This window comes from Panthera pardus, unplaced genomic scaffold, assembly GCF_024362965.1.
Source record: "Panthera pardus isolate Hobbes unplaced genomic scaffold, ASM2436296v1 HiC_scaffold_20, whole genome shotgun sequence".
NCBI classification, from domain to species: domain Eukaryota; kingdom Metazoa; phylum Chordata; class Mammalia; order Carnivora; family Felidae; genus Panthera; species Panthera pardus.
The window spans coordinates 7906553-7931186 of NW_026526766.1; the positions used below are offsets into that span (position 1 = coordinate 7906553).

Here is a 24634-nt window from a genome sequence, read left to right on the forward strand (position 1 = left end):
CGGCTGCCGGAACTGGCAGCCTTCGTCACACAGAAAGTACCCCTCGCACCACCACGCCCCTGAAGTTCCCCCCCCCCCCTCCCCCCCGCTGCCTCGTCGGCGCGTGTAGCGAGCGCACCTCCGAGAGGACCCTGGGGTGACCTCAGCCCCTGCCAAAGCTAAGCGCAGCTCTTCGGGGCCCTGGCTCGGAACCCCGCCTCGCACTCCTCCCTCCGCCCCTCCCAACAGCGGCCCGGGGTCGGGGCTGTCCGTCACGGTGCTGAGCCCGCCCCTTCCGGCGGCTCGCCGGGCCCGCCTCCTCCCCTCTTCCCTCCCCGCCCCTCCCCGTGCGAGTGTCTCCCTCTCCCTCTCGCTCCCTCTCTCTCTCTCCCTCTCTCTCTCTTTTGTGAGTTATAGCAACCGTTGCCTTGTGAATCAAGCGCCATAGTCACCGTAGTCCTGGCGACTGTTACCCATCAACAACAACTACTCCTCTCCTCCTCCTCCTCCTCTTCCTCCTCCTCCTCCCCACCACCACCATCTCCATCACCCACCAACAACACCACAATAATCCACAGCCAAGGTGAATATTCTTCGGTCTGTACATGTGTGTGGGAGCGTGTGGCTGCGTGTGAACGCGTGTGTCCGTGCGCGCGTGTGTGTGTGTGTCCGTGCGCGCGAGCCGAGTGTGGCTGTGCGGGGGTCTCACTCCTGACACCGGGGGCTGCCGCTGCGGCGCCGCCGCCGCCGAGGGGCTCGGCGCCCCGGCGTGTTTACAATGGACCGAGCGCGCGGCGGCTGGCTCGGGGGTGTGGGCGCCGCGCCGCCCCGGCCCTCGGCGGCCGCGCGTCAGGGATGGAGCGGGAGCGCCGGGGGCTGCGGAGCCGGGCGGGAGCGGGAGCCCCGGGTCCCCGGCGCGGACGGCGGCGCTCTCCCCTAGGTCCGGCTCGGAGCAGGAGGGTCAGGTGAAGCGAGGAGGCTGGCTGGCTTTCTTTCTCTGATTTTTTTCCTGCTTTCCCCCGAGCTGCTCGTCTCCTGCTGATCTCAAAACCGAAATAGGCAGCAGCGTGCCGGGGGGGGACCCCAGAGGTGGTGTTTTGTTGTTGTTGTTGTTGTTCACTTGCGGGGCCTGGTTTACGGCTTTCGTTGTTTTTACCCTCGTACGACGGTGAACTTTTCCCACCGCCCCTTCCCTCCGTTCGTTGCCCCTCTTTGCCTTGTGCTAAAATGGGCTGCTCTCCTTGGGCCGTCATCAGCCGCACGGTTTCTTGTTTCTTGTTTCTTTTCTTTTTAAAACTGTGTTTTCTTTGTGCTGCAAACAGTCTTAATATCCATTCAGCACTCTTCCCTCCCCCCCCCCCCCCGCTTCTCCTCCTATCCGCCCCCCCCCCCCCCTCCCCGACCCTTTGCACACACATTGAAACCAGGGGCCTCTTCGCTGGGCTCTTTGCTGCCCTGGAAAAGAGATTTTTAAAACAAGTCTCTCCCCGCTCTCTTTCTTTTTTGGTGTGTGTGTGTGTGTGTGTGTGTGTGTGTGTGTGTGTGTGCGCGTGTGCGCGCGCGCTTGTGATTTAAACCAGATGCAGGGCATCTGTGATACTTGGGTTAGTAGTTATTGACAGTGCTTTATCCTTCCTGTGGGGGTGGGAGGGGTGGTCGTGAGGCTCCATTTCACTTCGATGCACCTCCCTCCCCGCAGTGGAGAGTGCTGACAATTTTCATTGTGGTTAGGAGACTTGGGGTGTGATAAATAGGGAAAGGACAGAAGGAAGCCTTGTGGGAACTCAGTTTGCGGTGTTATTTGTGACAGTTGTAGTACTTTAAAGAGTTTTTCTTTTCTTTTTTTTTTTTTTTTTTACCCCTTCTTCATCTTCTCTGTTCCTTTTCCTTTGAGAGTTGAAATTGAAGTCAAGTTGTTCATAAAGAATGTATGAAGCTTCTCAACTTGAAACGTGTGTATATTTCACTCTTTGTGGTTGTTAAGATCTAGGCATGTGTGTACTTAACATACTCTTTTTTGTTTACTCTTTTGGTTTTCTTTGGACAGTGACTTGGAACCTGCTGACGAGAGACAACTTTTTCCTTTTTAAGTCTTTCTTCTAAAAAAAAAAAAATCTATCTTTTCCCCTTCTGTAGCTTTGAATACTTACTAATCCTCAAGTAGTAGGCTCTTGGTTAGAGGGAGCCCAGTGTTACAGATCCTGTAAATTTGCTCATTTTTCAGCCTCACGTTTAATTGGGAGGTTATTGGGTAAAGGGTTTCATAATGAACGTGGGCTAAAACAGGTACGACGTATAATGTACTGTTCTGTTTGCACATATTGAAGTTTCTAATTTGGAATTTTAAAATAACGTGTTTAAACAGTCTTCTTTCTCACAGCAAATGCATATTGATTTACCTAACAGAGCAGCCTGTGAATAATGTGACAGTGTTAATTATTCTCGAGATTGTCAATGACCAGGTTGGGTAATTGTAACGCCATTAAGGCTAATATTTTGTAAAGTGGGAGTTGGGGTTAAAAAAAAAAAAAAAAGAAACAAACTCTTTGAATTCATTTCCTTGTGAAGAAGTCTTTCTCAGAGCGCTCCAATCTCTTTATATTTATTCCCCAACCTGGGTTTCATGCAAATTTCTAATACTAATTTGTTTTTGTTTTTGTTTTCTGTTCAGATGAGTGTCAAATGGCTGAACACTTTTGGGTGGTGAAGCTCCTGGGTCCCATAAACTCTCTCCAAAGTTAATAGGAGTTTTGCTGTCTTGAGACGGTTTCAGACTTTATGCCATTTACATAATAGGTTTTCAGCCAAGTTGATTATATGCTATAATATTACGGTTTAATATTTTTATTTGCAATGTCCAAGAACTTGTTCGAGGCATTTCACTTGTTACAGCCGTCTCAAGTTTTCTCTAATTGAGATTTTCCATTTACAAGTTGATTTGAGAGCAGAACTTAAATTGAGTTCTATTACCCGCTTTTAAAAGCACTTAGGTGGTATAAAAGTTGCTGTTAGAGATGCTTTGAGCTCAAGTATGTCAGCATTATTCATATGGATTGAGTAAATTGTCGCCAGAAGTACTAACATAGGGATAAATTTTTAAAGTTTAACACAAGGATGAATACTTAGCATTTAGTTTCTTCTCTCTGTGCTGGTTTTCCTTGGAAGTACTATAGTACGTATTGGCATTCTCCTATGTTCTCAGTTTTTTAGACTAAAATCTGTGGAAGTGACCATGCTATAAAACTAAAAGTGTTAAAATAGGTCTTAATTGTAACTTGTTTCTGGTAGCTAAATATCTGTGATCCATTGTGCGTCATAATGCCTCTCTACATCTTTTTGATTGTTTTGCCTATAAGTTGCATTAAATGGTGTGGGCATATTTATGTAGTACATTTACACGCATAATATCCTAAGCTAAAATGCACTTGTAAAGTGCATCATTCCACAGTATTTTCATTAGATGAGCTAGTTATGCCCAATTTAAAAAAATAATACATTGTTTCTCTAGTATTCAGGTAGTCTTGTACTCAGGGACTCACAGGGTTTATAATTTATTCATTTAACATCCTTTAACACTAAACAGGTATTTTTTACCCTAAACAAGTTCAATATGGTAAACTTTTTCCCATTAAAAAATTAACAGAAAATGAATGAACTGTTAGTCAAGATAGATTCAATGTATTTAAATGATGATATGTTACTTTTGGTAACATGTTTTATTCTTGAGGAAGTTGATGTGAGTGATTTTCTCTAAGCTTCCAACTGAAGAAATTGGTAGATGGAATGTGTGTGTGTGTGTGTGTGTGTGTGTGTGTGTGTGTGTGTGTGAGTGAGTGTTTAAAAGGAGGTATATAGCATCGTGTGTGAGAAGAGTTACATTTTTTTTTTTTTTTCCCTGACTGGGCTTATAGGAATGTTACTTTGTTCTTGCCATCTTTAGTGAGACTATGTTACAAGAAACAACAATAACCACAGAAGTAAGCTTTTAAATTGTGAAGAGTCTTCAAGGAAGTAAACCTTTAAATTATAAAGAGCCTGCTGGTTGTTTGTTTTTCTACTGAACATTGGGCAAAAATGCTCCACTTCCAGTTACTTAAAAACAACAACAACAACAACAACAAAGCCCCCCCCCCCCCCCCCCCCCAACTCAGTTTCCCTAATGAAATCATTTGCCTTTAACTGTTTGGTATAGATTCCCAGTGGCCGTGGCAGAACATTTTAAACTCCTCTCTGTTCACAGGTGCATAGTGTTCCCATATTTTAGAAATCCAAGATTAAGTGGATTTGACTAAATCCAGCTTGTTAGGGACAGATGGCTGCTTTAAACAGGTGTCATTTTCATTTCTAGCGCATTGTGTTGGGACTTGTAGTGGTTCACAAAGGGCTATCTGAAGCAGGTGGCATCCTTTGCTTTGTCCTTAGTGAAATATACTTTCGGAGTTAATTATTTTCCTAGGAAGTTTTTTTTTTTTAAGTAAAAGTTTTGAACTATTCAAGTTAAGATTCGTAATTTAATTAAAATGACTTTTATTTCTGATTATCATTCTATTTTCACACTGTATAAGTTGTAAATCCTTTCACAAAACAACTTAAAAATTCTTAAAAGTAATCGGATATTCACTTTGAATCCAGAAAAAAGTACTCTGGAACATTTTACCCCGTCAGTCAAGTTTATCTGAAACAAAAAGCCAAAGCTGATTTAAATAAAGTGAAATTTGGTTGACATGACAACTTTTGTGATGTCATATTTAAAGAATTTTTTTTGACAGCGTTATTTTAATGAGTGATAAATGTTGGAAACCAGTATTTTGTTTGTTCATTATTTTAAATCTTTTTAATTGAAAACATTTTCCAGTTGTTTCTATAACATTTTTAAGTGGCCTTTTTAAATGCAAATTGTTTTTAAGCATTAATGTTTAAAAATATGTACCAGAGTAAATAAAAGAGTATCAACCTATTGATTTCTAAGGTTCATTTTTACTTTGATTCTATCCCTTTTTTTGTGGTAATTTTATACATCTTATAACAGATGCACCAGGGGGTGCTATGCTGTTTGCAGCAATGAGATTATCATCACCACAAATGTGAACTGATTAGAACTTTTATTTAAAGAAAAAATTTTAATTATATATGCATTCAAGCATCTAATAGCCTTATTTTTATGGAGCTTAAATTTAATATACTATGTTAATTGGCAATTTTGTATCAGAGCCTCTTTCTGTTTGGCTAGGATAATATATATTAGCACAACATAAAATATCAAGACTGATCGGTTTGGCATAGTTTGAATGTCGGCATTAGTCCTTTAGGTACGGACATTGGTCCTGTTCCTACACAGGTGTATCTGTCTCTGTCTCAAAAATTTCGGTTAACTTGAGAATCACACTGTTTGGGCAGTATGGCTCTGGACTCTGTAGATTTGGTATTGTTGGCACACATCAACGTATTGTGTGTGTGTATATATATATATGTATATATATATATATATATTTTTTTTTTAATGTTTATGTATTTTTGAGAGAGACAGAACATGAGTGAGGGAGGGGCAGAGAGAGAGCGAGACACAAAATCCAAAGCAGGCTCCAGGCTCTGAGCTGTCGGCACAGGGACCGACAACGGGTCTCAAACCCATGAACTGTGAGATCATGACCTGAGCCGAAGTCGGACGCTTCACTGACTGAGCCACCTAGGCACCCCTACATATTGTATATTCTTAAAACATTTTTGTATGGCATAATTAATGCTATGCTTTTATTGTATGATTTTTAAAAAAACTACCTCAAACATGTGAGTGGTAGTAATAGTTGTCGGACTAATTGAATCAAGAACAGTAATAATATTAAAATTGTCTGGAGAATTCAGCCCCCACTTGATGCTATTGGAGTAGTCTTGTATGAAAATTTAATTTGGCTTTATTATCTAAGAACTTTTAGATTTTCTGACTTGCCCTGTGCCATATACTTCTAAACTAGAAGTGGTTGGGTATTGCTTTCTCTGCGTTTAGCGTGAGGTTTTTTTTTTTTTTTTTTTAATGTTGCATATTTATATTTGAGAGAGATAGAGACAGAGTGTGAGCTGGGGAGGGGCAGAGAGAGGGGGAGACACAGAATCGGAAGCAGGCTCCAGGCTCTGAGCTGTCAGCACGGAGCCAGATGTGGGGCTCGAACTCACGAACCACGAGACCATGACCTGAGCCGGAGTCAGACATTTCACTGACTGAGCCACCCAGATGCCCCTAGTGTAGCGAGAATTTTTAAGGGGAACTATAGAATCCAATCTTTGGGCCCTTCTAGCATCATTGACTTTCCTCTGTCAGCAGTATATACTCCAAAAGACAAACATGGAGACAGGGGTAGCCAGCGTCTTTCTCAAGTAAGCTTAGAAAGGTCTATCATATAAGCTTTTCTGTTCAGATAATAGATGTATGGGTTGATCTATACTATTATCCCACATTTAACTACAATCAGCAAAATGTGATATGTTTCAGAGTACCTTTATAAGAGGTAGTAAGTACTTCATGTGTTGGAATGTCAAAGAACCAGAAACATCAAGAGAGAATAACTGATTGATGGTGCACCCGAGAGCAGGGAACGGGCAGAGAGAGAGGGGGGAGAGAGAATCCCAAGCAGCGCTGTCAGCAGGGAGCTGGGGCTTGAACCCAGGAACAGTGAGATCATGACCTGAGCGAATGAACCACCCAGGTGCCCTGAGAGCAACTGTTTTTAAATACTAGTTTTGTTAAAATAGGTTAGGCATTTTTCTTTTACAGTGTGGTTTGACGGTTTACCAGTTAGTTTCTGCCGCTAAGATTTTTTTTTTTTTTTAATGTTTATTTATTTTTGAGAGAGAGAGAGAGAGACAGAGTGTGAGTGGGGGTGGGGCAGAGAGAGGGGAAGACACAGAATCTGAAGCAGGTTCCAGGCTCTGAACTGTCAGCACAGAGCCCCGCGGGGCTCCAGCTCACCAGCCATGAGGTCATGACCTGAGCTGGAGTTGCTTACCCGACTAAGCCACCCAGGCGCCCCAAGATTTTTAAAGTATATTTATGACGTTTTAAAACCTTTATTTTTCAAGTTTTATTTTTCATATCAAAGTATAGGATGCACTTAATGAAAACAAATCAGTTAAAAAAATTGAAATATATTTAGAGTATCAAATTGGTATGTATTTTGTTCTTAAAATAAATTGATGGGATAAGTAAATTGGTTAAGAACACAGGCTTTGGGGTCAGATTTCAGATGATCTTATTAGCTGTGAGGCCTTGGACAAGTTATTGAGCTTAACTTGCCTCAGTTTTCTCATCTGAAAAACAGGATCCCCCTTACCAGCCTTATGGGGTTTTGTGGAGATTAAAGATAATTCTTGTAAGATGCTTTGCTCAGTATTTGATACAGAATACATGATCAATATGCGTTGATTCTTACTATTAGAGAATACTGAGAAGATGCCCATTCAAATCTTTTTCCCACCTAAGAATTCTTTTAATATGTTCCTGATCACTTCAGTGGCCCCTAAGTTTTGAAAGATTTTGCCCTCATTAAATAATTATTCTCTCCTCCCCTACTTTTAAAAATAAAGACAAAAATCGATCACAGGTTTGGATTACTTTTTGATAACCAGTCTTCTTATTACACTGAATTAATAGGATGTTAGCCCAAAGTTGTATTTTAGTTCAACTCTGCAGCCTTACAACAATGGCATTCTTTTACTACATTTTTAAAAATGTTTTTACTTTATTTTTTGAGAGAGAGCATGTGCAAGTGGGGGATGGGCGGGGGGTGGGGGGGAGGACAGAGGATCCTAATCTTGCTCTGTGCTCACAGCAGTGAGCCTGATGCCGGGCTCAAACACACAAACCGTGTGAGATCATGACCTGAGCTGAAGTCGGACGCTCGACCGACAGAGCCACCCAGGCGCCCCTTCCTACATTTGGACAACTCTCCTGGTCCAGAGATCTCAGACTGAGAACTAATAATGCAGCATTTCATATACTCTTAGGATTCCCATTGCCCATTTCATTGCCCAATTTATATTTTGTTTTGCACATGTTATACATGAGTTCATTTGAGAACATTTTGTACTGTATTTATAGACTTTGTATAAAATGTCATTAATATATAATGGCAATAAATAGCTGTATAAAGATGAGTTCATCAAAGAATTATTCTATAATTTCATAATGCACTGCTTGGAATTGTTCTCTTACTAAGGGTAGAGAAATGTGTGAGGTCACCACTTGTGGACCTATAGCAATAAGTAATTTTGGAATAATTTGCCAGCCCTAATCTTGAGCTATAAAGTAACCTTGGAATGTTATGCAGTAAAACGTAATGTGAAATTATAGAGGAAAACATGTCATTTTGGCTCCCTTTCTTTGGCGATTAGAGATGTTTAAAGAAACATTTTAGTTGGCTATTTAGTAATTTGCTATGTATCTTTTTTTCTAAGCATTTTGACTGAGAATGATTTTTTCGTTTCGTTTTAGAGTGATCTAGATAGTCCTGATCTTTCTTGAACTGGAAATGTGAGTTATACATCCCAGTTAAAGTTTACTCAGTACTGCGTCTCATTTTTTTTTCCTGAAGCCTTTTTATAAATAGTGGGTTTTTGCCTGCCTCCCTTGTCTCACCTGTTCTCACTCTCCCCATTCCTGTTAAGTGTTTAATTATATGACTCCCTTTCCATTCTTTTTTATAGATAATTAGGCTAATAGATATAAGCAGACTCTCAGCTCAGCCATCTCCTCTGCTTCTTTTCTTCCAGTGAATTTCACACACATTTTAAAAGGAACTTATGGGGAAAAGGTAGGAAACGTGACTTAGGTGGCAAGGTTATACCGTCATTATTTTCTTACGAGTTCTGTCTGTCTGATTGCCCTCTTGAACAAATGCATCTCCTTGTTGCACTAATGATGTAACCTGAGCATGATTTTGCTCCGGGAGGCTCCCTTCCTCGTCTTGGCTATGCACTGGCCTCTGGCTAAGCCCTTTAGTTTAAATGTCTAGTCTAGCCCCAAAAGATTATGTTTGCACATCACATATGTCTGTCCATTGCTGACTCTTAATCCCTAGAAACTTCTTTCTCACGACTCTTAAGAGACGCTGTAATGCCCTCTCAGTACCGATTGCCTTTGCTTTGCCCAGTCGGGACGACCAGAGGATGTTGATGCTTCCTGTTGAGGCAGAAATGGGTAAGGGCTAATCGGAGCTGAGCCCAGGAAAACTAAGAGCGAGGCAGCTAGCCTGGAAGTAAAGGCGTACTAGCTGGTGATGGGAGACAGATCTGCTGAGAAGGAATGTGGAAGGAGAAAGAAGAGAGGGCGATGGATGGGGCTGGGAAATAAAGCCCTCAAAAGTGCCAGCCGAAGGAAGATAAAGAGGAGAAAGCAAGGTCTGTTCTGGTACTCAGGTTGCCACTAAGTGCCAGACCTTAGGCTAGTCACGTAAACCCTCTGGGTCTCAGTTTCTCCATCTGTAAAATGAAGCAGTAGGCCTATGTGATCCCTATAGCCCTCTGAGCAGTAGTCGGTGCTTCCGTGGTGAGATTGGCACCAAAGGGAAATGTTACCAATAACATAGAGCCGGGAATTGATACTTCCTTTCCCGATGGACTGAAAGGCTAGCATGTGCTTGCCCATTCTTTCTTTTGGTGAGAACAGCAGAGAAAGCAAATCCGGAGCCTGGGTCTAGCACGACGGCCACACCGCTGACCCAGTCTCAGAAGGTCCCACCATTTCGGTGGCCCCCGTGGGGAGCGGTGGCCAAGTGCCCTGGTTTCCTCACCCACATAGGAATTAGCTGTGTCTCACAGCCCAAGCTCCTGCCGAGCCGGCTCCTCTGTGTGTGTGTGTGCCAGACAAGAGTCTGACAGTTGGGGCTCCTGCCTGTTGCTCACCAATGAAATATTTAAAACAGGACATAATTTCCCAAGTCTGTGGACAGGCAGTTCGACGGAGGGAGAAAAAGGGAGGGAGGATAATGTGAGCTGTCCCATCAAAAGAAATAAAAATTTAGATTTCTGTTTATCTCATTTTTCAGCATTTCTTCCCCAGTTATTATAGCCTTGACTTTTTCTTCTCTTCATGCTATTCAGCTGCTTTTGAAAAGAACTGAAGTCCTGTCAAGGAGTCTGGGCGAGTGCCTTTGGATTACTTTGGGGCCCTGCTCAGGGGGGGCCTTCCCCCTCACTCATGCTCCTATTCTTTTTCTGTCTTTTCCATTGGTGATCCTACTGCTCTCCCTCCCTGCCCTGAATGTTGTTTATGTTTACATAACCATTTTTTAAAAATTCAGGTTTGATGGCAGGAAAAATATTGTGTCTTTTGGTCAAGAAGTGTGCATTTTCATAACATTTTACTTTAATGGTAATGTGGCAACCAGACTCAAGATTGTAGAGCATTGCAGAGCGTGGAAGGAAGCATTCTTTGCATGAGTTCAAGATAAGTCTTATGTTCTGCTGGATGTCCCCTCTTTTACCAATCTGATAAGCGTATGAGAGATTAAAAGATTGTAATTATTGTTGCTTTTAAGACTACTTTTGAATGATCATTTTTATTGATTTATAGAAACCTAGTTAAGTGTGTGAACTGCATCCAGATTCCAGCGGTTTTTAGTATTTTGTAATTTCAAATGTAATAACTATCATTCTTTTTTAATTTTTTTTTAATGGTTATTTATTTTTGAGAGAGACAGAGTGTGAGCAGGGGAGGGGCAGAGAGAGAGGGAGACACAGAATCTGAAACAGGCTCTAGGCTCCCAGCTGTCAACATAGAGCCCGACGCAGGGCTCAAACTCATGAGCCGTGAGATCACGACCTGAGCCGAAGTCAGATGCTCAACTGACTGAGCCACCCGGGCGCCCCTAACTATCATTCTTAAACATGTATCTGACCCTGTTTTGTCTCAGTCAGCATAGTTTGTTTTAATATGCACAACCATTTTAGAAAGTCCTTGCTTGTCACTAAGGTTTCTCTCTTCCTTGCTTTATTTGTGGGGAGGTAGATGAGGGAGAATACTGGAGAGAGGCAGGAAGAAGAGATACATTTACAAATCATATCCTGTTTGCATTGTTAAACACCTGTGCATTGCGTACTCTGTGCGGTTACTTTTCCTGGACTGTCAACCTTTGGTGGGGGTAGGGTGGGAATTGGAGGCGTGGGCAGGGGCAGCCAGAGGTGGCTCAGCTGATCCAGTGTTTCTTCCAGTTCTCTTTCCTTTTCTGCTGTAGTATTGTGCAGACTATATGTGCTTTTGTGAGGATAGGTGTCTTATTTATGTTTGTCGGTGATCCTTTCCTCCTAAAGACTGACTGTATCTATCTATGTCTATCCCTTAGTACTTTAGTGGATATGCAGTGATATCCTTCTATGGAGCCTGTATTGTGATTTGGTTGTGCACAGCTTTTTAGAAAGGTGGGAATAAAAGAAAGGAGTATTGACAAAATCTAGTCTGTGTGGCAGATAATGGAAATGATGCCTTACATCTACCTCTCTACATTTTGCTTTGGGTAGATTGTTTCCTGAAAGTATTTTTTGCAGTAGAAGCTCGGTTTTCCCCCTTGTGCCTATTTAGGCTGACATTTTAAAGAACCAAAGAGTATAATCTGTCACATCAGGCTTTTGCCGATTGGCATCTGATTATATCTGGTGACAGTCTTGGAGATGAGTTTTAATGAAGTGTCAGTGTAAAGGTCATTAATAAAAAACACACGAAGAGATACTATATTAGTGATCTTAATGCCACCTTTATCATTTTAAATGTACAATGTGTATTTTGACGAGCCACAGTGAAAACCCACTACACTGACACCACGTAAAGTTAGATTCTTTGTTTTATATCAGGATCGTATTGCATGGTTCTAAAGAATGTTTTAAAAACATTTTGTGTATAAAGTTACTTTATGTTTGTGGGGCGTACCTACGTTAAGAAAAATGAAATTTAGCTTATATATTGTGTTTTGTCTATATATGTGTTTGTGTGTAGAACTTTAGAAAGTCATTTTTATGTATGTTTTGTTTGGCATTTTGGAACTTGTATCAGTAGGACTATTGCCCACTAGCTTTTGCATTGCACGCATCTTGTAATGGTATTGGAACCACTCCACTGCTGTTTTCTCGAAGCAAGGAATATTGGGGGAAATATTTAACTTAAGTTCTTTGAATGACCATTGTGTGATTTGGGAAACAACTTTTTATAGTGCCTCACATTATGTGATGGTTTGTAGGGACTACCTTTAGTTAACAAAGGCCATGAATGCTGAAGTTGAATTAATTATAGTTAGAGACAAAAATTGTAATTCATTCCAATTATAGCAGATTAAGATATTATATGGCTGGATCAACATTTGATCTGTTCCTTTATTTTTAGAAGTCTGCTGAGTTTTGAAATTTAAAACCTTTTAAATAATGTTGAATGAGTAGAGCTCTATAATAGATGTGGATTTCTATTTCAGCATAGGTTTGAGAGCCATATGGCTTGGAAGTGAGGTAGAATTTTGTTTCTGAAATTGGAAGGTGATGCATTTTAATATTTTGATTGCATGAGACCTGCTTGGGCATTTATTAGTTTTGCTAGAAACACGGGTGACACAGACCGGAGATGTCGATCGGAGTATATGTGAGAGAGGGTCATCGTAGCGATCCTGAAATTTCACTCACCTCCAGTCCTGCTGCCCTTGATCAACTTTGCAGTAAAAGCTTCTTTTTTGGATAATATAGCTTTCTCTATTATACTGTATTTTTGTTAATTCACATTGCTGTCTGGAATTTCCCAATCCCACAGCGCAGTCTTGTGTGACGCATTTTACATGAGCTTTGGAAGTTCCAGTTTACCTTTTGGTTTACAAACCTTAGAAAGAATGCCAAGAGATGACACCCAATGCCCAGAACAACACCTTGATCTGAAGGAATGGGGTAAGAATGAGGGTAAATCGGGGCAGGATCATATAATTGGAAAAGGTAGAGTATGAACTAAATGATTAGTATGGTGTAGAGAAAAAGAAGGGTCATTTTAAGGGCTGTGTAAACCCCGTCTGCCATATTCAGCATATCTAACAATATTACCACCACTGCTGTTAACATTATTTCTGATATTTGATTCAAAAACATGCTAGGAGAGGCCTCAGAGAATTGGGTACTTTTGTCTGTAAGCTTGTAGTTCTCCACTGTTGCCCTTTAGCTTTATTTTTGGGTGAGGAATTCAAGAGTTTATATCAGTTTGTATTGAGGGCCAATACTGTTTTGGTTAATTTAGGAATCCTGAAGACTCAGATTTCCATTGGGTTTTAGGGAGCATTTTTTTAAATTTTTTTTTTTTAACGTTTATTTATTTTTCAGACAGAGAGAGACAGAGCATGAACGGGGGAGGGTCAGAGAGAGAGGGAGACACAGAATCTGAAACAGGCTCCAGGCTTTGAGCGGTTAGCACAGAGCCTGACGCGGGCTCGAACTCATGGACCGCGACATCATGACCTGAGCCGAAGTCGGACGCTTAACCGACTGAGCCACCCAGGCGCCCCTTAGGGAGCATTTTGAAAGAAGAGAGAGAAATAAAGTATTAGACCAAAATGACATATTCCCAGCTATGTGAACATATTTTTTCATGTTTGAAATTGTGGAAGTCTACAAAGATGACAAGAGCTGATATTTGGGGATCTTGAAGCACAAAAAAGGAAAGGTAGAAGAAGTTACTGAAAATGCAGTTAGATGAAATTAGTGGAGACTTTTAGAAGAGAGATTAAGATAAAGTGGATAAATCAAAGTATGAATGGTGACATAATTGGCTGGAGGAACAGTCATTGTTTTTGCCTTATTGTGATTTTAACTAATAGGAGACGCTTGTACTTTGTTGAAAGTATAATATTTTGATGAAAATATTTATCGTGAGTCTGTGGGACCTTTGTTACTGCTTGGGGTTGTACTTTTACTTCATGTTGTATATAGAAAAGCATGAAGTTGAGATGTGTCCATTTCCTCATGATTATTTTATTATTATGAAGTTATATGTGAAACATCCAAAATGAATATATTCAGCTGGGATTTCATTAGCATATCTGATATCTAAAGCACTTTCCATTTGGGAAGCCAATAGGTAGTGGAAAACTGTACACCATAAATGTATATATAATTAAAACTTTCTTATTTTGGGATTTTTAAAACATACTGAAGTAGAGAGAAAAGCATAATGAACCCCCTGTGCTCATCACACATATTTAATGATTAGTACCGTCTATTGTTCTTAAAGCTATACCATTTGAAATATTTGTTTATTGAAACAAACTTGAACCCCTCTTTATTCTGTGTTTCTCTGAAAAAAATTAAATTTGTTAACCAAGACTCAATGTAGGCTTGAAAAGATGCTTACATTATGTTGAAGACAAAATATTTAAGAGTGATTGATCTTCATCAATCTTCCTGTTATTTTTTTCTCAGCACAGCATTTCTAAATCAGGAAGTTTGTTCTCAGTTATTTGTCAGGTGTTTTGCTTAGTAATTCCAGGCTCTCCTACTTGAAATTTGACCTGTCGTTATAAAGGCGGCAAGCCCAAGGACAGCAGCTCATGTTTGCAGGACACAGGAAGACAGCTGTGTGAGACACACCCCTCAGAGGTGCAACGGTGTTTGTCTTTTGTACATCACTCTTTTGACTTGTGTGTAGGCAGATTGGATGAACTGTGACAAGCCACTTTGTAAGTTGCCAAGAGAAGAGACCAACCACTAAGATACTCCCTTCAGAGTTAGCTGCTCGGTTGTGGGACGTAATGGCCTATCTACAAAGAGAGAGCCATCCATTGGTGACAGTGGATGTCCTGATAACTTAGGACATCAGTCACAGCAGGTTAATGTTGACTGAAGTCAGGTGTGAAAGAAGCATATTTTCCAGTGCTAGAGTCTATAGCCAAAAAAAAAAAATCCATTATTCATGTTGGAAATTATTCTGTAATGAGCAGACTAATATGTATAACAAACAATGATTAATGGCATTTTAATAAACAGCACAAAATGTAGACCTAAATCTCGTTACTTGAAAGCTGAGTTTTCTTGTTGTTTAATTAGATGAATAAGGCACGAAGGAGTAAATTCATTACATTAAATAACGCCTGCATTTTTTGGTTATGTAACTTTAATTGCTAAACTTCTCTCTGATCCAGAAGGTTCCATAGAAATGTATATGACTTCATAAAATATTTTGGCAGTCTTTTAAAATATTTCTGCTACGGGGTTACTGCTAGCCAGACAGAGTGGTAAAGTGATACACTAATTAAATGATCTGATCCCATAGCTAAAATACCATTTCTTTTCTCCAAGGGTTGTAGTTAATTCCTTCTGGCATTAGGAAATATCTAAGTTATAGGTCCTAGTAACATCTAAATTATCAGATTCTCACATACTTAAGCTTTCCAAAAGCAGATAGAAGATGTGACGTATACAAGAGAATGCCACTATAAAGCTTAATTAGCCAGTGTTTGAACAAAACAGAAATGTAACCCTGCAAAACAAAAGATGATGGAATACGTGTTAATTTCATTAATATTTATAGAGGATTTTATTATGAACTTAATGCAACATCAGTGTAAACATTATTTGTAATAATGTTTTCTGTGGTTTTTATTATTTTACATTCAATACAGTGTCAATAAAAGCACTGGTAATTTAATTCTAGTGTTGAAAGGTTAAAAAAAATTGACTCCCGTTCCATTTATGTCACATGACGTCATTTAGAAACAAGCCATTTCCAATGTGAAAAGTGTAATCTTGGTCCGCTTACTCTGCATGGGAATAACTCCCCATTAGCAGACAACTTAATATTCTAATTTGGAAGAACACCAAAGAAGAGCTTCATTCAGGAATTGGTATTTCAGAACCCGACCCTGTTTTTGTGGAGCTGCTAGGCCTTTGGGTCTGGAGCTGGAACCTCAGACCCCCTAGGATAAGTGCCTTCGTCCCTCAGGGCCTCACCTCCAGCCTCTCTACCTGTTTCTGTTTAACTGCTCTACTGTCTTCCTCTTCAGCCCCCTTTCTTCGTCTGTCTCTGCACAGCTGACCCAGAGGGGCATCCAGGCTGCTCCGGGAGAGATTAAAGAGGTGACAAAGTCTGTCACTGGAGTTACACATGCTTCCAAATGGCACAAATATGTGGAATTCCAGTGGAGACATAATTAGGATGTTTTATTTTAGAATCCGAACTTTTAAGCTGGAACAGATTTTGGAGGTTATTTAGGCCAATCCCCTCCTCTGCCCACCCCCCACCCCCCTTATTTTATTTTTTTTCTAGAAAAAGCATTAAAATTTTAAAATTGTGTAAGGTTTGAGTAAATGTCTTAATTTTTTATTATTTCCAGCTGTAGGTTTTGGCATACTGGCCATTCCTTAATTGCTTTGTTTTAGAACGACATAGAAATAAAATTTTTCAATATTTTCCCAAATCACAAGTAGGCTATATATTAAGGGGAAATATATTTGCTAGATTTTTTTTTTAAAGGAATGTTATATTTTTATCCCTATCGTTGTATTTCTCCTTGCTGGTTGCTGCATGTTAGTGACCTGTGTCGTAATCAATGTATTCATGTAAATAATTCTCCCACTGGGCACGCACTTCTTTACTGTTTTGAGGGTAAGGGTGATTTTAATCATTCTAAAGATTGTTGTAAAAATCCGGTGGAGTATTAATTTTAAAAACTGAAACAGTGTTTCCTGTAGGTCATTCTTCCAGGACAAAAGTAAAATGCTGGCCACTGATGTCGGTGGTACAAGCTGAGACTTGCCCAGGCTGGGCGTTAAAGGTGTTGCAGCGCTCAGAGAGCCAGCGGAATGAGCCAGGGGCCTGCCCGGTGTTCCATAGCAACCAGAGGCAGCCCCAGCAGCCATGCTATTGTATGACTTCTTGTTTTCTTAATCTGGATTTTTGGAAGGATATGCTGTTTACTGATTAATAGTAGGAGACTGGCAGGAATAAGTAATTACCAAGATTTTGTCGTGTGTGTGTGTGTGTGTGTGTGTGTGTGTGTGTGTGTGTGTTATGTAAGTACATCTGTGAGGTCACACTTAGTTTTGGTATCCTGTTTTGTGAGAAAGGTGCCCACTTTGAGCATCAACCCTATTGGTTATTTGAAACAACCCATCGAAGACAGACCAAGAAAATAGCAAATAAATGAACTTTCTAGCAGTAATCTGATGCTCTTACCAGCCTCATTTGTGGTACCAGAGCTGAAAGGATACATTTATATAAAGCAGGAGTAGGTTTCCTATAGGGGAAAACCATTTGTCATTTGCTCTTAACAAGGTAAGTCCCCATGGACAGACCTTTCTTGTAAAACTGTTCCCTTTGGATTTATCTTCACCTTCAATAAAAACGGAGGTACGATAAACAAAGGTATGATGAAATATTAGTTAGCTCTTGCAGTTTTGCCTAGAAGTTCCTCATTCTTTGTCTTTAGGAGTTTTTAAAAATCTAATGCTGTTGTTTCATCTGAATTGAGAGACTGAGAATACAGTGCATTAAACTGAATTTTCTTTCTGTTAAATGAAGAAAAGGGTTTTTTTGTTTGTTTGTTTTGTTTTTTGGGAGGGGCTTGGGGAGATTCAAATCATTTCCTTTTAGAGTTAACTATATTCCTGATCTGCCAGTGAACCTACTGTCTGGAACGAAAAATACAAGTATTAAGAGTGTAATTCATATTAAGAGAGAGAGCGCTAGCTAGATCCTGGGAAGTCTTCAACTGAGATTTGAATACAGAGATTCAGTTACTGTAGTAACTAAATACTAGGCTGCTGTATTTGTTGGATGTAAAGAGGAAGAATCTAAAACATGGAATATATTCTAGTATCTTATGAAATTACAATCTGGTTAAAATTTTACTTAAAGTGTTTCTAAATATGGATTAATAAAATCCTCTAAAAAGAAGGTACTTTGGATGTTTTCAAATAGCCCAGAGTTTTAGGCTTCTTCAGCATCTTTTAGGGTTCCTCATTGCCTCCCCATCAAAATCATGTAAGAAATATGTATTGAGTGCTGTGAAACTACCATAGTGCTGCGAGGAGAAGCTTACAGTCTAGTGTACATTTTCAAGTTTGTATTTCACCACCTGCCCTGTAGATTCTCTTTTCTGGCCAGCCTGGCGTATGGTGGTGTGTGATTGGGTAAGAGCCTGACTTCAGAATGAACAGTCCTGGGTTTGAATTTCAGCTCTGCTACTGATTATTAGTTTACCCTTAGGCAGATTACTTGAACTCTGTGAAATAGGGCTAATATAATCGACCTTAAAAGATCGTTTCAAAGATCACATCGCAGGACACAGGCAAACAGCACTGTGTCTGACATTTCAGTGCTGAGTCCATGGCGATTGCTGTTACTCCCCTAGGGTCACTTGAATTCTGCCCTGTCCTTTCTCTTCTCCACAGTTCTCCTGCTTTAGTGTACTTAGGATATGTTTCCCACCCTAGTTAAATTCATCTTTCCTAAATTAGAGTGGTTCCTAACTTGATGAGTTCACTTCTGATGAAGGTCTTACCAACCCTGGCACTGATTGGGAATTGTGATTTAGATTTTTGTAAACATTGGATCTTTCCAAATTGTTTATAAGCTTCCTGAGGGCAGAAGATGGCACAATGGTTTCTTTAACTCAGCACAAAACCCAGTGTCCTTTCCTAGTAGAAGTAATCGATGAGTAATTACTAAATCTCAGATTATCTTCATCTCTAATCAAATTATAGAAAACAGATTTAATGGGGCGCCTGGGTGGCTCAGTCGGTTAAATGGCAGACTCGTGATTTCCGCTCAGGTCATGATCTCACAGTTTCTTGAGTTTGAGTTCTGCATCTGTGCTGACGGTGTGGAGCCTGCTTGGGATTTTCCCTCTCTCTCTTCCCCTTTCCCACTTGCACTCTGTCTCCCTCAAAACTAATAAATAAACTAAAAAAAACCCAAAACATTTAACCATTTTATGATTTTATCTAACCTTGATTTTATAATGACCATTAGAGCAATGCAGTTTTTTATTCCAAATGGATTTACTTCGTAGTATTTTTTTAAAAAGTGTATTTATTTTGAGAGAGAAAGGGGCAGAGGGTGGGGGGGTGGAGAGAATCGCAAACAGGCTTCGCACGGTCAGCCTGGAGCATCAGCCGATGCCGGGCTCGGTCTCCCAAACAACAAGATCATGAACTGAAATCAAGAGTTGGACGCCCAACCGACTGAGCCACCCAGGCACCTTTGTTTACTTCCTATTTTTAAAAACTGGACTTAATGTCATAAATTCATGAATTTTGTATATTTCTTCATATACAGCATCATATGGTAGTTTTGGGCTGGCCTTAGGTTTCTTTTCCTCTCACCATTCCAAATGACATTTTGTGAAGTAACTCTGTAGGTATACACGAATTTCATATCTGTGTGTGTGTGTGTGTGTGTGTGTGTGTGCATTTACATACCTATGTATGGGTGTGTGCATGAAATTTTAGGCTTGCCTGGGATTTTCCTTAGTGTCTAATAACACTAATTTCTTAGTTTCAAAAGTTGGTAAGTGACTTGTTAGGATCCAGTACCTTTTTCCTATTTTCTGGTTGTGGCAGGGTATGGGAATTCCTAATGCTGCTTGTTATGGGAGAAATGTGGGGGGCATTGTGAGAACTTTGCTTTTGGGGGGGCTGCTTCGAATACCCCAAACTCTTGAGTTTCACCTTTTGCTACCGATTGTCACTGTTCCTTTTGGGATGTCAAAAGTGTAGAGGGACAGGAGTTCCGAGCTTATCCCAAAGCAGCTGGTGGCATCAGCGTAGAATTATTACGATGGTTAGGTCTGTGTTTGCGTTTGATATTCCACTGAGGGTGGCACTGTTGTAAGGTAGGGTTATTTGCTTTGATGTCTACTGCAGAGACTTTCCCCTGGAAAAGCTTTGTTTTTAAATATGAACTGTCATCTATAGGTCCCTCCAGCTCAGCTCTCCTCTTAACCTGTGTGTTTTCATTGACTACCGTCTAGAGTTGATGAGACCCTCTTTTTAGACTCCAGGGGCTCCGTTCAGTTTTAGAATCCGTTCCAGTGGACAAGCTCATTTTCAGTTTGTGTATTCATCCACTTATTTCTTGACCAAATATTGGCACCCACCGTGTGGAGGAGATAGCAGTGCACAAAACTGGTCAGGTCCCCGCCCTTGGGGGGCTTGCATTCACAGAACTGGGGATGGGGGTTTGGCAACATGAATGAGTTTTATAATAGATGGTTGCAAATGCTCTGGAGAAACAGAAAGAAAGGAAGAGGGGTCATAGGATGGGTGATGAGGGGTTGCAATTTCAAATAGGAATTAGGAAGACCTGATAGAGAAGGTGACATTTGAGTAAAATCTGACAGAAGTAGATCTTGTGTATCTCTTCAAGTGTGGCTTTATAGATTTATAATATTGACACCCTAATTGATGCTAGCCTGTCTTCTCTACTGAAGAGTCCTAGTTGCTTATATTTGCCCTTACACGGTCCTTTTCTTTCTGCCTTTCCCTTTTTTGCCTTTTATTATTTTACATGCTTTGCCCTGAATATATAGCCTTTTTACTTATAGTTTACTTTGAGATATATTTGACTGAACCTTGTTTTCTAGAAGGAAACACGCAGAGTAAGAGACTCTTTCAAAAACGACTTTGAGTTTGGTTTAGTGTTTCTCTTGCGGAGGGAGCGGATATTAAAACGTTCAGGCCCACCCTCCCTGCTTCCAAGTGGGAGCCTTCTGAAACGCTCGTAACAAAATGTGTCCTAAAAATTTGGAAAGAATCGATACGTGAAATATTAAAAAAAGAAAACAATCACAATTAATGGGCAAATGGAAATTAGAATTAGCTAGATGGCAGTTTTGTTGGTTACACTCTCGGTTTGCCTGTGTGGGTAATTTAAACCGGAGAGAGAATCTGCGGATGACGGCTTCTGTGATCAAATGCTCTTCAGTGTCCCAGATGTGAAACCACAATGTCACGTTTGTGTAGCAGCGTGTTCTGCCATTATCTAGTCACCTTTAATCATGGATTTATGAATTGAATTTATTTGTAAAATTTGGTATATGCAGAAAGACATAAATGAGAGGTTATTTAGATAAATAAAAGTTACTAATGGAATCAAGTTGTCTAGAACTCTGTTATTTTGACAAATAGATTGTCATACTGATATTTTTAGAATGAGATTTTCAGTGTACTGATGTCAAAATCGTATTTTCCATTTCAGTTCAGTGTCACATATCCAGCATTATGTGCCTGTCATCCATTATGAAATGTACAGTTTGACAGTATTTGAGGCTATTGTAGCTGTATTGGAATACTTCAAAAATGGTACAAAATATATAATATAATATAATATAACATAATATAATATAATATAGTATAGTATGAGGTATTTTTAACATTTTTAAGTTAAGGAAGCAGGAACTGCTGTGGAATATTAAACAAACAAACAAAAACTACCTTTCTCTGTTTGAACTTCTATAATTATATGCATAATATTTATTTCTAATCCTACTTTACATCCTTAAAGGCTGGTTAAATGATTATACTTGCAGATATACCCAGGTGTTCGGGTCTGAAGGGAGTCCGATATGCCCACATTTTAGCAACCTGTAGGCCAGCGTTTCTTGAACTTGAGCGCCTGGTATATCTGCCATTAAAAATATAAATAAATAAAAAGTTAAAGAGGCTAAATTTAGTATTATCACTTGTCTGTACTGCCATCATGTTTACGAAAACACGTAGGAGCTCTAAAAGATTTTGAAGAGCAGGTCTACTGTCTTACCCAGCGCACCCCCACCCCCAACTTTTTTATGTTGGCAAAATGTAAACCTATGTAAAAATAGACTAGTTTGATGAACTAATGAAATGAATTCCCATTATCCATTACCCTGCTTTAATAGTTAACAGTTCCTGGTGAATCTTGTCTCAACTGTACCTACCTCTTCACACCCCCCTACCCCGTCAGTTTCCCTTGCTGACCTCTTCACTCCCCCCTACCCCCTCAGTTTCCCTTACCTACCTCTTCACTCCCCCCTACCCCGTCAGTTTCCCTTACCTACCTCTTCACTCCCCCCTACCCCATCACTGTTTCCCTTACTTACCTCTTCATTCCCCCCTACCCCGTCAGTTTCCCTTACTGACCTCTTCACTCCCCCCTACCCCGTCAGTTTCCCTTACTGACCTCTTCACTCCCCCTTACCCCATCACTGTTTCCCTTACTTACCTCTTCATTCCCCCTACCCCGTCAGTTTCCCTTACTGACCTCTTCACTCCCCCCTACCCCATCAGTTTCCCTTACTGACCTCTTCACTCCCCCCTACCCCGTCAGTTTCCCTTACTGACCTCTTCACTCCCCCCTACCCCATCACTGTTTCCCTTACTTACCTCTTCACTCCCCCCTAGCCCGTCAGTTTCCCTTACTTACCTCTTCACTCCCCCCTACCCCGTCAGTTTCCCTTACCTACCTCTTCACTCCCCCCTACCCCATCACTGTTTCCCTTACTTACCTCTTCACTCCCCCCTACCCCGTCACTGTTTCCCTTACTGACCTCTTCACTCCCCCCTACCCCGTCACTGTTTCCCTTACTTACCTCTTCACTCCCCCCTAGCCCGTCAGTTTCCCTTACTTACCTCTTCACTCCCCCCTACCCCGTCAGTTTCCCTTACCTACCTCTTCACTCCCCCCTACCCCATCACTGTTTCCCTTACTTACCTCTTCATTCCCCCCTACCCCGTCAGTTTCTTACTCACCTCTTCACTCCCCCCTACCCTGTCACGGTTTCCTTTACCTACCTCTTCACTCCCCCCTACCCTGTCATTGTTTCCCTTACCTACCTCTTCACTCCCCCCTACCCTGTCACTGTTTCCCTTACTTACCTCTTTACTCCCCCCTACCCTGTCAGTTTCCCTTACCTACCTCTTCACTCCCCCCTACCCCGTCAGTTTCCCTTACTTACCTCTTCACTCCCCCCTATCCCGTCACGGTTTCCTTTACCTGCCTCTTCACTCCCCCCTACCCCGTCACTGTTTCCCTTACCTACCTCTTCACTCCCCTCTACCCCATCACTGTTTCCCTTACTTGCGTCTTCGCTCCCCCTGACCCTGTCACTGTTTCCCTCACTTGTTACCTGTGGAAGGAGAACCAGTGTGGAAAGAGACTGATGCTTAGTGCTCAGATTACCAGTCTCTTCCTCTGCTCTGCCATGTTGTGTCACCCCCGCCTGCCCCCGGTCCCGTGGATGGAGGGATGGAGGGATGCACAAATAATCACAAAGAGAATAAAGGGGACTTTCTAGACAAATGTCACTTAAAATTCTAAAAAGTGACCTTTCATATTTATGGTCTCAGATTTTGAGTTGGAATTAAATCTAAAGCTTCCGGTTTAGTACAGGCTCCACAAAGACACTTCGCTAGTGTTCTGGTTTTTTTTTTTTTTTAATTAATTAATTTAATTTTTTTATATGAAATTTATTGTCAAATTGGTTTCCATACAACACCCAGTGCTCATCCCAACGGGTGCCCTCCTCAATACCCATTACCCACCCTCCCTTCCCTCCGACCCCCCATTAACCCTCAGTTTGTTCTCAGTTTTTAAGAGTCTCTTATGCTTTGGCTCTCTTCCACTCTAACCTCTTTTTTTTTTTTTTTCCTTCCCCTCCCCCATGGTCCTCTGTTAAGTTTCTCAGGATCCACATAAGAGTGAAAACATATGGTATCTGTCTTTCTCTGTATGGCTTATTTCACTTAGCATCACACTCTCCAGTTCCATCCACGTTGCTACAAAAGGCCATATTTCATTCTTTCTCATTGCCATGTAGTACTCCATTGTGTATATAAACCACAATTTCTTTATCCATTCATCAGTTGATGGACATTTGGGCTCTTTCCATAATTTGGCTATTGTTGAGAGTGCTGCTATAAACATTGGGGTACAAGCACCCCTATGCATCAGTACTCCTATATCCCTTGGGTAAATTCCTAGCAGTGCTACTGCTGGGTAATAGGGTAGGTCTATTTTTAATTTTTTGAGGAACCTCCACACTGTTTTCCAGAGCAGCTGCACCAGTTTGCATTCCCACCAACAGTGCAAGAAGGTTCCCGTTTCTCCACATCCTCGCCAGCATCTATAGTCTCCTGATTTGTTCATTTTGGCCACTCTGACTGGCGTGAGGTGATATGAGTGTGGTTTTGATTTGTATTTCCCTGATGAGGAGCGACGTTGAGCATCTTCTCATGTGCCTGTTGGCCATCTGGATGTCCTCTTCAGAGAAGTGTCTATTCATGTCTTCTGCCCATTTCTTCACTGGATTATTTGTTTTTTGGGTGTGGAGTTTAGTGAGCTCTTTATAGGTTTTGGATACTAGCCCTTTGTCTGATATGTCATTTGCAAATATCTTTTCCCATTCCATGGGTTGCCTTTTAGTTTTGTTGATTGTTTCCTTTGCTGTGCAGAATTTTGCTAGTGTTCTGTGAGAGAGTAACATTTATCCCTTTATGAAGATGGTTTGTTTCTATTTAAGTTTTCTAACGGTATTTTGTGTATCTGCTATCACAAAAAAAGTGTGAAATATGTATCTTTGATGTTTTTGGCATTTACAATGTGATGTAACTGAAACTGTCCCTCGGATTTATAGAATGTATTTTAAGGTACCTTTTTCAGTATGCCCGATTAGGC

General features: G+C 40.8%; 1 protein-coding gene across 8 annotated transcripts in view; it reads left to right on the forward strand.

The window, feature by feature from the left end:
• Nucleotides 1-297: 297 nt before the first annotated feature.
• RFX3 (regulatory factor X3) overlaps nucleotides 298-24634 on the forward strand; it is a 291634-nt gene continuing 267297 nt past the window's right edge. For 5 of the 8 annotated variants that reach the window (XM_053907756.1, XM_053907766.1, XM_053907764.1 and 2 more), the window contains exon 1: nucleotides 298-562. The gene's annotated coding sequence lies outside the window, so the exon portion shown is untranslated. Of the gene's footprint in view, nucleotides 563-830; nucleotides 945-24634 lie in introns of those variants that run through there. The other 3 variants (XM_053907758.1, XM_053907760.1, XM_053907762.1) reach the window with 3 other exon arrangements.